Below are 13,597 nucleotides of genomic sequence, written 5' to 3'. Positions count from 1 at the left end.
CACCACTGTCCTTTGTGCCAGTCTCTAGTTCCTATCTAGTCCCTGGGGACATTATATTTAATGTATTTTATATAAATACACAGGAATGGAAAATATAAAATCTGAGAAATTGAGGGAAAATGAGGGACTTGGGGAGAAGATGGAGCTGCAGACCTTGCCCAGGCCAAATTGACTTCTTTTTTGACCCCTTTGGCTTCTGGTTTCTCATCCTTGGTTTTCTCCTCTTCTGTGGCTTCTTTTTCTTCAGAATCTTTTTTTTTCTCATCCTCTGTTTTGACTCTTTTGGCTTTTTTGAAGTTAGAAGAGTTCTTGGGACAACCTTCTCCCTCCTCATCTGAATCAGAGAATTCTTCCTCACAGGCAGTGCGTTTGTCAGAGGAGCAGATGGAGATGTGTTTGTCAGGGTCTTCCTTATCTTCCTCACTGCTCTCTTCTGGGATGGCACCCTCTGGTATGGCCTGCATTTGGACCCTAGGAGCATGGGGCAGCATTCTCAAGTTCTCAAAGTGCCACTGCTTGATCTTTTCTAGGTATTCATTAAGTGGTCTGGTTAGTCATATTGGAAGGGCTGATGTGAAGCTTGAAATCTGGTCCAAAGTATTCAAAGTAGTCATTGTAGGGTAGCTCTTTAGGGATCTCTGTGCCCTGGCCACAGCTGTTTCTTAACTCCAGCACCGAGTGACATTACGGAGGGTGTAGCCACCTCCTCCCAACATTAGCATCGGCAAGTTGAAACTCTTCACGAACTCCACACACTTGGCATGCCCTTTGAGAGTCAGATTGAAGCAATCTAACCGATCCTCAGAAGGGAATCTGAGCCCCACTCTAAGATCACTGCACTAGACTGGAACATCTCCATTACTTTGGACATGAGTGGCTTGAAGATGGCTTCATAGGACTCATCATTAATGCCGTCTCGCAGTGGGTAGTTAACGGCATAGTACTTGTCTTTGCCAGCCTCAATATCCCGTAGGTCCCCAGTTCCTGGGAAGTACTCTCCATATTTATAAAAGGACACAGTCATGACCCAGTCTGTTGTATAGAAGGCCTCTTCCACACCATAGCCACGGGGAATATAAATGTCAATATTCAGCACCCTCTGGTGATACCTCAGCAGTTCCAGGATGGCCAAGACGATATCATTGACGTAACAGAAGCCAGATGCTTCAGACTTCTTTGCGTGGTGCAGGACCCAGTGCAGTTCACAGCGATGTCTGTCTGCTGCTTATTGAGTTTCACAGCACTTGCACAGAGCCACCCGTGGACAACCGACAAAACTCAAACAAGCCATCAAATACCGGACAGACCTCACCCCTGTTGAATCTCTGCATCTGCTTGCTATATTCAGACATATTATCTGGGCGAATAGAGTGCAAGAATTTAATGTAGTCATCACTGTGGTACTTGGTCATCTCCTCAGCAGTGGCTTTGTGAGGATGGTAGATTTCCATTTTCAATAAAGACCATGGTTGGACAGCAAATTTTGAGTCATGCGGATTCAGTAAGGCTTCATTGGGTGCCCTTGTCCATAATAGTAGTTTCCGACATCCCAGTCCTAGCAGTAACAGAATTTCCTCTTGACACCCTGAGGCTGCACCATCTTGCTCACCATCCGGCACTCCCCTCAGTCTGTCCACCGCCTGTTGCTCCCTTCTCCTTCTAAGTGCGCTTTCCCCTCTTAAACTCTCCTCTCTCCACTCTCGTGTCTTTTTCTTTTGTTTCTCCCTTTGATTAAGAAAATTCTCCTTTTTCGTTGATTGGATATTTTTTATTTACATTTCAAATGTTATTCCCTTTCCAGGTTTCCTGTCCATAAACTCCCTATCCCATTCTCCCTCACTCTTCATCCAGCCACTCCTTCCCCACATCCCTGCCCTGACATACCCCTACACTGGGGGGTCAAGCATTGGCAGGACCAAGGACTTCTCCTTCCATTGGTGCCCAACAAGGCCATCCTCTGCTACACATGCAGCTGGAGCCATGGATCTGTCCAAGTGTACTCTTTGGGTAGTGGTTTAGTCCCTAGGAACTCTGGTTGGTTGGTATTGTTGTTCTTATGGGGTTGCGAGCCACTTTACCTCCTTTGAACCATTCTCCAATTCCTCCAATGGGGACTCCATTCTAGTTCAAAGGTTTGCTGCTAGCATTTGCCTCTGTATTTGTCTTACTCTGGCTGAGCCTTTCAGGAGACAGCTGTATCAGGCTCCTGTCCAGCATGTACTTCTTGGCTTCATTAATATTAACGAAGTTTGATGGCTGTATGTATGTGGGCTGGACTCCAAGTTGGAGCAAGCTCTGAATGGTCATTCCTTTAGTCTCTGCCCCAAACTTTGTCTCCATATTTTTGTTCCCTCTTTTAAGAAGGACTGATGCATCTGCACTTTGGTCATCCTTTTGAGCTTCATGTGGTCTGTGGATTGTATCTTTGGTGATTTGGGCTTTTGGGCTAATATCCACTTATCAGTGAGTACATACCATGTGTGTCTTTTTTGTGAGTGGGTTACCTCACTCAGGATGACATTTTCTAGTTCCATCCATTTACCTATGAATTTCATGAAGTCATTGCTTTTGGTAGCTGAGTAGTACTCCCTTGTGTAGATATACCAAATTTTCTGTATCTATTCCTCTGTTGAAGGGCATCTGGGTTCTTTCCAGCTTCTGGCTATTATAAGTAAGGCTGCTATGAACATAATGGAGCATGTATTCTTGTTATATGTTGGAGCATCATTTTGGTATATGCCCAGGAGTGGAATAGCTGGTGCCTCAGGTAGTGCAATGTCCAATTTTCTGAGGAATCTCCAGACTGATTTCCAGACTGGTTGTACCAGCTTGCAATTCCACCAAAAATAGAGGAGTGTTTCTCTTTCTCCACTTCCTAGTCAACATCTGTTGTCACCTGAGTTTTTGATCTTAGCCATTCTGACTGGTGTGAGGTGGAATCTCAGGGTTGTTTTGATTTGCATGATGACTAAAGATGTTGAACATTTCTTTAGGTACGTGTTAGCCATTTGATATTCCTCAGCTGAGAATTCTTTGTTTAGCTCTGAACCCCATTTTTAATAGGCTTATTTGACTCTTTGGAGTCTATCTTCTTGAGTTCTTTGTATATGTTGGATATTAGCTCTCTATCAGATGTAGGACCAGTAAAAATATTTTCCTAATTTGTGGGCTGCCATTTTACCCTAATGACAGTGTCCTTTGCCTACAGAAGCTTTGTAATTGTATGAGGTCCCATTTGTCGATTCTTGATCTTAGAACATAAGCCATTGGAAATTTTCCCTTGTGCCCATGTGTTCAAGGCTCTTCCCCACTTTCTCTTCTATTAATTTCGGTATATCTGGTTTTATGTGGAGGTCCTTGATCCACTTGGACTTAAGCTTTGTATAGGCCAATAAGAATGGATCGATTTGTATTATTCTACATGCTGACCTCCAGTTCAACCAGCATCATTTGTTGAAAATATTCTTTTTTCTTCTGGATGGTTTTAGCTCCTTTGTGAAAGATCAAGTGACCATAAGTGTGTGGATGGATTCATTTCTGGGTCTTCAATTGTATTCAGTGATCTCTCTGCCTGTTTCTGTACCAATACCATACAGTTTATATCACTATTGCTCTGAAATACAGCTTTAGGTCAGGAATGGTGATTCCCCCAGAAGTTCTTTTATTGTTGAGGACAGTTTTTGCTATCCTGTTTGTTTGTTTTTGTTTTTGTTTTTTTGCTATTCCAGATGAATTTGCAAATTGTTCTGTCTAACTCTATGAAAAATTGAATTGAAATTTTGCTGGAGATTGAATTGAATCCATAGATTGCTTTTGGCAAAATGGCCATTTTTCCTATATTAATCCTGCCAACCCATGAGCATGGGAGATCTTTCCATCTTCTGAGATCTTCCTCAATTTCTTTCTTCAGAGACTTGACATTCTTGTCATACAGATCTTGGTTAGAGTCACATCCAGGTATTTTATGTTATTTATGACTATTGTGAAAGGTGTCATTTCCTTAATTTCTTTCTCAGTCTCCTTTGAGTAGAAGAAGGCTACTGACTTGTTGGAGTTTATTTTATACCTAGCCACTTTGCTGAAGTTGTTTATCAGGTTTAGTAGTTCTCTGGTGGAACTTTTGGGGTCACTTAAATATACCATCATATCATCTACAAATAGTGATATTTTGATTTCTTCCTTTCCAATTTGTATCCCTTTGAGCTCCTTTGTTTTCTGACTGCTTTGGACTCCAAGTAGTATATTGAATAAGTAGGAACAGAGTAGACAGCCATGTCTAGTCCCTGATTTTAGTGGGATTGCTTCATGTTTCTCTCCATTTAGTTTAATATTGGTTACTGGTCTGCTATATATTACTTTTACTATGTTTAGGTATGGGCCTTGACTTCCAGATCTTACCAAGACTTTTAACATAAAGGGGTGTTGAGTTTTGTCAAATGCTTTCTCAGCAGCTAATGAGATGATCATGTGGTTTCTTTTCTTTGAGTTGGTTTATATAGTGGATTATGTGGATGGATTTCCAAATATCGAATCATCCCTGCGTCCCTGGGATGAAAATTACTTGATCATAATGGATGATCTTTTCAATGTGTTCTTGGATTTGGTTTGGGAGAATTTAATAGAGTATTTTTGTGTTGATATTCATAAGGGAAATTGGTCTGAAGTTCTCTTTCTTTGTTGGGTCTTTGTATGGTTTAGGTATAAGCATAATTGTCACTTCATAGAAGGAATTGGGTAGTGTCCCTTTGTTTTCTATTTTGTGGAATAGTTTGGACAGTATTGGTATGAGATCTTCTATGAAGGTCTGCTAGAATTCTGCACTAAATCCATCTGTTCCTGGGCTTTTTGCTTTTTTTTTTTTTTGGATGGGAGACTTTTAATAACTGCTTGTATTTCTTTAGGAGTTATGGGACTGTTTAGATGGTTTATCTGATCCTGATTTAACTTTGCTACCTGGTATCTGTCTTGAAAATTGTCCATTTTTTCCAGATTTTCCAGTTTGGTTGAATATAGGATTTGTAGTAGGATCTAATGATTTTTTTGAACTTCCTCAGATTCTGTTGTTATGTCTCCCATTTCATTTCTGATTTTGTTAATTGGGATACACTCTCTGTGCCCTCTGGTTACTCTGGTTGAGGGTTTATCTATCTTCTTGATTTTCTCAAAGAACCGGCTCCTGGTTTTGTTGACTACTTGTATAGTTCTTTTTGTTTGTACTTGGTTGATTTCAGCCCTGAGTTTAATTATTTTCTGCTGTCTACTGTTGGGTGTATTTGCTTCCTTTTGTTCTAGAGCTTTTAGATGTGTCAAGATGCTAGTATATGCTCTCTCCAGTTTCTTTTTGGAGGCACTCAGAACTATGAGTTTTCCTCTTAGCACTGCTTTCATTGTGTCCCATAAGTTTGTGTATGTCGTGCCTTCATTCTCATTAAATTCTAAAAAGTCTTTAATTTCTTTCCTTATCTCTTCTTTGACCAAGTTATCATTGAGTAGAGTTTGTTCAACTTCCATGTGTATGTGGGCTTTCTGTTGTTTTTGTTGTTAGTGAAGAGCAGCCTTAGTTTGTGGTGATCTGATAGGATGCACGGGATTATTCCAATCGTCTTGTATTTGTTGAAGCCTGTTTTGTGACTGATTATATGGTCAGTTTTGGAGAAGGTACCATGAGGTGCTGAGAAGAAGGTATATTCTTTTGTTTTAGGATGAAATATTCTATAGATATCTGTTAAATCTATTTGGTTCAAAACTTCTGTTAGTTTCTCTATGTCTTTGTTTAGTTTCTGTTTCCATGATCTGTCCCCATTGATGAGAGTAGGGTGTTGAAATCTCCTACTATTATTGTGTGAGGTGCAATGTATACTTTGAGTTTTATTAAGGTTAGTTTTATAAAAGTAGGTGCCCTTGCATTTAGAGCATAGATATTTAGGATTGAGAGTTCATCTTGGGGGATTTTTCCTTTGATGAATATGAAGTGTCCTTGCTTCTCTGCTATGATAACATTTGGTTGAAAGTCAGTTTTATTCAATATTAGAATGGCTACTCCAACTTGTTCCTTGGACCACTTGCTTCAAAAATTGTTTTCCAGCCTTTTACTCTGAGGTAGTGTCTGTCTTTGTAACTGAGGTGTGCTTCCTGTATGCCAAAAAAAAATGCTGGGTTCTCATTAAGTATCTGGTCTGTTAGTCTATGTCTTTTTGTTGGGGAATTGAGTCCATTGTTATTAAGAGATATTAAGGAAGAGTGATTGTTGTTTCCTGTGATTTTTGTTGTTAGAGGTGGAATTATGTTTGTGTGTCTCTCTTCTTTTGGTTTCATTGCAAGAAGATTACTTTCTTGCTTTTTCTAGGGTGTAGTTTCCCTACTTGTGTTGGAGTTTTCCATCTATTATCCTTTGTAGGGCTGGATTTGTAGAAACATATTGTGGAAATTTGTTTTTTTTCATGGAGTATCTTGGTTTCTCCATCTATGTTAATTGAGAGTTTTGCAGGATATAGTAGCCTGGGCTCTTAATTGTGTTCTCTTAGGGTCTATTTGACATCTGCCCAGGATCTTCTGGCTTTCATAGTCTCTGGTGAGAAGTCTGGTGTATTTCTGAGAGGTCTGCCTTTATATGTTACTTGACCTTTTTCCCTTGCTGCTTTTTATATTCTTTCTTTGTTTTGTGCATTTAGTGTTTTATATAATGGGAGGAATTTTTTCCTGTCCAACTATCTGGAGTTATATAGGCTTCTTGTATAATTATGGGCATCTCTTTCTTTAGGTTAGGGAAGTTTTCTTCTATAATTTTGTTGAAGATATTTACTGGCCCTTTAAGTTGGGAGTCTTTACTCTCTTTTATATCTATTATCCTTAGGTTTGGTCTTCTCATTGTGTCCTGGATTTCCTGGATGTTTTGGGTTAGGAGTTGTTTTTTTTTTTAATCTTTAAAGGTTGTGTCAATGTTGTCTGTGGTATCTTCTGCCCCTGAGATTCTCTCTTCTGTCTTTTGTATTCTGTTGCTGATGCTTACATCTATAACTCCTGCTCTCTTTTCTAGGTTTTCTATCTCCAGGCTTGTTTCCCTTTGTGATTTCTTATTGTTTTATTTCCATTTTTAGATCCTGGATGGTTTTGTTCAGTTCCTTCACCTGTTTGGTTGTGTTTTCCTGTAATTCTTTAAGGGATTTTTGTGTTTCCTCTTTAAGGGCTTCTACATGTTTACCTGTGTTGTCCTGTATTTCTTTAAGGAAGTTATTTATGTCCTTCTTAAATTTCTTTGTCATCATCATGAGATGTCATTTTAAATCCAAATCTTGCTTTTCTTGTGTGCTTGGATATCTAGTATTTGCTTTGGTGGGAGAACTGGGCTGTGATAATGCCAAGTAGTCTTAGTTTCTGTTGCCTAGGTTCCTATGCTTGCCTCTCGCCATCACGTTGTCTCTGGTATTAGTTTGTCTTGCTGTCTCTGACAGTGGCTTGACCCTTCTGTATGCCTTTGTGTCAGCACTCCTGTAGACCTGTTTTCTTACAGCCGGATGTGGGTACAGAGAGCTTTGGGACCGCTTCAGCTCCAAGTGCAGGCAGAAACCGGAAGGGTCCTGTCCCAGACTGCTCCTGGGTTTGTGTGTCCTGAGGTCTGCAGGTCGGTCGCTCTGAGCAGAACATTTGGTCTTACCTTTCCTCTCAGGTGTATCAGTGCTACTGGTGGCTTTCAGCTCTGGGTGCAGGCAGAAACTGTGGTGTGTTTTTCTAACCCCCAAGTTTAATTAGGATTCTGTGTATGAAGAAAGGATTATTTACTATGCATGAGCAGTTTGCTTTGGTTATAGCACTGAGGAAATTACAATCACTAACTGCTCAAAGCTCCTCAGGAGAGGGCAGACACCCACAACATACCCCCTCCCTCATGATAGAGTGTATTGTGGGTCCCCATGTCTGCAGGCTGTGTGTTAGCATCCACAGCTGTTGTGTGTTCCCAACTACAAAGGCCATACATGTTTCTTAGATATTGAATTAAAAACAAAGGCTTGCTGCCACCTCCAAATTTCATTTCTTTAGCTTTCATCCTATCTTTAATTAGCTGAACTTTGACCCACTGCCATTCATATTATACATGGAAGGACAAAGGTTAGAAGTAGGAGATAAATGCATGTATTAAAGTGTGTTAAATGTGGGTGTGCATGACTTGTCTCAGTTCATCTTTTTGATGGCCCCCGAGATATTTGGCAGTTAAATTTCTCTCTGTTCTTCTAAGTCCCTGACTATTGGACATAAATTATGCACTGCAGCAGTTCTCTGACATAACTCGATATTATTATGACCATTTTGTGCACAGAGGAACTGGCTAGGAGTACAAGGACTCAAGGTCATGAAGTTAATGCATGGGAATGAGCCAACCTCTATCCTAGCCAATCTGGAGACGAGGAGTTATTACTGCCTCAGACTTTGCCATGGGGAAAGGATTGCTAATGAGTGTATGACTTTGCATTAGGGCTGAGTCACTGCTCATTGTCTCTTTATACTATCAGAATAATACTATCCTTTATAGAGCTTTTATCAAGTGTCAGTCCCTGTGATGTATCATCTTCCTTAATCTACATTAAAAGTCTGAGATAATGTAACGGGCTTTTCTCTCTACCCCCGAAGTCCTTCAGAGAAGTAGACTCTTTTGCACCAAGTTTAATGTTGGCAGGACTTGTCAATTAAGGAGCTTCCCCAGAGATAAAGCCATGACCCCATGACACCCTTAGAGTCAGTCTCGAGCAATACACAACTCTTGGTAAAGCTGGTACTTTATAGGGGTGACAACATGGAGACACTCCCTTAGTCCCACTTCTTAGATCCCAATACACACTCACATTTCTGCCTTTTCTTTTCTTTTTCAAAATTCACCATATTCTCTCAATATCTTTCTCTTTAATCAAGCTAACCACTGTAATAGGTTCTCTCTGGTTTCATTGAAATTAGTTGAAATTATTCAGCCAATATGTTAAGGTGGTAGAAAAGGCCCAAAATAGACACAATGCCAAATTCCCTTATATACATTGGTAAGTATATAAAACCCAGGTTATAGTTTAGTTGGCACCAAGAGAAGCACACATGCGAGCAAATCTTAGAACATCTCTTATACAAAGCTGTTAAAAGTAATTCTGCCACAAAGGAGCTGCACTTCAACATCCCATAGCTTTGCAGTGTATTTTGCTATCGTATTGCAGTGTAACAGTATGGTTTGTGGTCAGCTTTGTAATGTAGCAGTGATGATGGCCTCTTTGGAAAAGCTGTTTGATTGTGATGTCTGGAGGCTGAAAAATCCCAAGAAAACTACTCAGTGGGCCGGAGAGTTCAAGGGCAGAAGGAAGCAGGGGCTGAGAGGTCCAGCAAGTGATTTCTAAAGAAAGCTACCAGCAGCATTACTTGCTTAGTATGGTAAAGAATATCAGGGACTCACTCAGATGTATGGAGAAAATCAGCTAAAAATAGTAATATTCAGCAAAACACATAGGTACAGAGAAGATGTGACTGGGGGTCGCACAGTGAAGGGTGCCTGAGATAGAAAGATTCCTGTCATTTTAAGCTTTTGTCCACACAAAAATATCTTGCTACATATAGGGTCAGAAAAACTTGCTTTAAATAAATAGATTTCTATGCCTGTGTTGTGAATTTTGCTAGATTTGGCTAGATTTTGTCTCTGGTTCTTAGGGGAAGCACTGCCAGCCAAGATGAGAAGTTTTCATGTTTGCTCTGTATGTGTAGACAGACTTACATGCTCTTTTAGATAGACAATTATTGTCCCTTTTGATGCTTTCAGACATCCTGACTATTACTTTGCTCTCCTGACTCCTTCTATAGTTATCTTCCTCCCTGTCTCTTCGAAGTGTATCCTGCAATTCCTCTCTGTTAGCCACCCCATCCTTCTCCTGTCACTTTCTGGGTTTCTGTAGTTACTAAGGATTATAGACATATCTGAAGACAAGGAGCTAGGCATCTCAGATAAGATAGAACATCCAAGTTTGACTTTCTGGGCCCGAGTTACCTTACTTGATATTATCTTTTACCCTATTTACCTGTAAGTGAATAGATCCGCGAGTGAACTGTATTCTGTAGTGTAAAGGTGCCACATTTCCCAAGCCACTTGTTAGTTGAAGGGCATTTAGCTTGTTTTCACTGCCCAGCTATTGTAAATAGATCAAGAATGAACATGGATGAGCCTGAAGATCTGAGGTGATCAATCTTTCAGGCCTATGGCAAGGAGGGGAATAACTGGATAACAAAGTATAATTATTTCTAGCTCTTTGAGGGTTCTCTATGCTGAGTTTCAGAGTTGCTGGACCAGTTTATAATTCTACCAGTGAATGAAGCTTCCTTTTCCCATACATCCTCTTCAGAATTGTTCATTGTTTTGTTGATCTTCATGGTGTGTTTATATATTTATTAGGCTTTCCTTCATCTCTAGCATCTCAAATGTAAGGCCTTGATAAAGGATTTTACCTCTCAGTAACTGTGGTTACCATTATTTGGAAATGATAAAACACACTTTATAGAATTGTATATGTGACAATATATACACACATATGTATGGTGCGTGTGTGTATGTTTATGTATGTGTATGTGTGTTTGTGTTTGTGTGTGTGTGTGTGTGTGTGTGTGTGTGTGTGTCTGTGTGTGCATGTGAGTGTACAGGTTTGAAGGTCAGGGACATCTGGTGCCTTTGTAAGACGTCCCCAGTTTATTTTCTGAGGCAAAGCACTGTTACTACACCCAGTGCCTACCGATTGACCAGAATGTCTGGTCATTGGACTCCAGAGATCTTGTACACTAGGGCCACAGAACCTCGTTAGTGCCTAGCTTCTTTATGTGGGTTCAGGGGTCTGAACTCAGGTCCTCATTTTTCATGGCAAACACTTGACCTCCTGAGACATCTTCCCAGCTCTAGAAATATTGTATTAAACTAATAATCCATAAGTAGCACAAGACATAAACACTCAGCCAGTTCTCCTATTTTGCAACTGCTATTATCACTATGAGAATGTACTTAAATATTTGATGGTATTTATTAAATCAACAGTCATTGAATGCCTGCTATGTTTTTAATACAACTTGAGAAACTTGTTCTTCCTTGAAATACTGTAAACTCTCGAGATTTAGGGTCATCTCTATGAAGTCTACCTTGATCCCTCGCAAGAAAAAAAATTAAAACTCCTTTTTTTCTGGGTCTGTAGAGATTTCTCAGTGGTTAAAAGAACTTTCTGTTCTTGGAGAGGACCCAGGTTGTATTCTCAGCAACCACATGTTGGCTTGCAAGCATGTGTAACTATAGGTCCAGGGGATGTCATGCCCTCTTCTGGCTTCTGTCGGTACTGCATGCAAGTGGTGATGAGGCATAAGCAAAGACAAAACACCCATATACATAAAGTAAAAATAAATGAATCTAAAAAACATTTTTTTGGAAACTAAGCATTAAACAATGCTCCATTCCACTGAATGTTTGAAGGTAGTTTAGGGCAGCATGGCCCATACTGCATAAATGCATCTGGAGATGCATAGGAATTTAAAAATGAAATGCCAATACATTCTTCTCAGTTACTTAAGATACAGCAGAGCATGTGGAGATCTGCAGGACTATGTAAATTCACATTTATCACCTGCTTCTAGATTAAGAAAATTTACAGATTGTAGCCTCTGATATCCATTTCAGTTTGTGTGTCCATACCTAGACTGTTAGGATGCCACGGTGGGGATAGGGTTGGAGTGTGCTCTTCATGGGCTTGTGGTTGGAAGTGTATTTCCAGTATGGTGGGGTGAGAAGGTGGTGAAATCTCTAGTATACTGTAATTAATCATGGGGTGCCACCCTTGGAAGGTGTTGATACAGTTCTTGTCGGACCCTGTGTTAGTTCCTGCTAGGGTTGGTTGCTGAAAAAAGGGGAGTTTCAACATCTGATTCTCCCTTTGGATTTCTGTTTCATCATACTTGATCTCTCTCTATCATGTCCTCCAATCATGTTGCCGTTTCTATGGTAACAAGGTTATAGGTGTCCTTACAAGCAGATGGGTCCACCAGTCTTGGAATTCTGCCTTACAAACGAAGCTATTTCATAAGCACCCAGTTTATTTTGTTATAGTAACAGAATATACTAAGGACTATCTGGAAATCTCTAGAAAGCTTAAAGTTCAAAGGCCCGATGATAGTTTCTTTAGGCAAACTCAATGTGTCCCAGATTGTTTGCTTGGGAATCAAAGCACAGTTCCCAACAGCGGTGTCTCATGCTGTCACCCAGAGAAGGCTATGCTGCCATTTGATCTCCTTCCTGTCACCTCTTCTGAAACAGTCTTGAGAAGTAACCTTCCCTGCCCTAGCCTTGCACGTTCTGGGATTATAGGCTTGTATCTCCACCATGTTCCCATTGGTATTGCAATTTTCTACTATCTGTACTGATGGTTTCTACAGCTTATCAAATCTTTTAAAAAATAACCTACTGGGACACAGAGATGGCACAATCTTTCTCCTTCAGGTCAGCCTCACGTGCTATTGGGTAACCAGCTACAAAACATATTGGCTGGTTATCACTGGTTGATGGTCTCTAATTCTATCATGTTGTTTGACGGACACTTTTTTAGCTACATTAGTGGGTATTCAAAGTCCTTTCTAAAAAAAAAAAACAGTATTCATAATTCAAATTGAACGCTCTTTTCTCATCTCCAGTGGTATAAAAGCAGGTTCTAGAAACAAGGTTCATTAGGCCAACTCTAGACAGGCAGAGAGAATCAAAGGACAAATGAGGTGCCCAGTGCATAGTCTTAGCACAACCATTATCTGAACTTCCCAGAGGGCAAGTGATTTTTCTCTTGCAGAGAAAGACTAAAAATCTGTATATTGGAACTGAATGATTTTGTGGGTTTCTTTTGTATGCAAAGATCTTAGCCATATTCACTATTCATTCAGCAGACTCACCACAGTGAAAGGCAGCCGGATAAATACCTCAGTGCTAAGCTGCATCTCATACTCATTGGCGCCCAAGATGAGACCTGCTGGGCTTCCCCAGACTCTCCCAGGTTGTAGAACTAAACATGTGTTTGTTGAAAGAAAGAACAGACGAATGCCAAATGTTGTTGTAGTCATTCACATCAGTCTTACCAACATTGAAGTGGGTAACAAAATTTCAAAGGTAACTTGAAAAAGGAGAAACAGTAACTTTTCTACAACTCTCCTAGTCCAACCCCCTTTTTTGCTTTTACAGAGATTGTCCCTATCTATCTTATTCTCATATTAAAACTTGTTGAATCATTTGTATATTCACTTTCCTGGTACAAATCTAGTCCACCAGTCACATTTATTGTACTCGTCCCCATGTGTTTTGTTTGTTTGTCTGTTTTGTTCTTTGTTTTGTTTGTTTTGGTTTTTATTTTATTTTTTCCTGCAAGGGACAGAGTTTGCAACTCTAACCATAACCCCCACTCTTGTCTCACACTTGATCATTAGATTCCTCCTGCCCAGTTAGTCATACTTGGCTCTCCTAAAAGCTAGCTTCTACAGAACAGCAAGGGTGTTCTTCTCAAGGTAAAATTGAAGTCTTAATATCTGGGGTAGACTCCACAACCTGGGCAGGGCTATGAGATAC

The 13,597-nt window shown here is 40.1% G+C and overlaps 1 protein-coding gene and 1 pseudogene across 16 annotated transcripts in view; both read right to left on the bottom strand.

Annotated features, from left to right (window-relative positions):
• Cadps (calcium dependent secretion activator) overlaps positions 1–13,597 on the bottom strand; it is a 454,141-nt gene that overhangs the window by 298,101 nt on the left and 142,443 nt on the right. The window lies entirely within an intron of this gene.
• The window catches only part of Hdac1-ps3 (Histone deacetylase 1, pseudogene 3), a 61,063-nt pseudogene that overhangs the window by 27,769 nt on the left and 19,697 nt on the right, over positions 1–13,597 (bottom strand).

The sequence above is a fragment of the Rattus norvegicus genome, chromosome 15, assembly GCF_036323735.1.
Source record: "Rattus norvegicus strain BN/NHsdMcwi chromosome 15, GRCr8, whole genome shotgun sequence".
In the NCBI taxonomy this organism is placed as follows: domain Eukaryota; kingdom Metazoa; phylum Chordata; class Mammalia; order Rodentia; family Muridae; genus Rattus; species Rattus norvegicus.
Note: the sequence above shows the minus strand (reverse complement) of the source record. Positions and strands in the feature narration are given on the sequence as shown.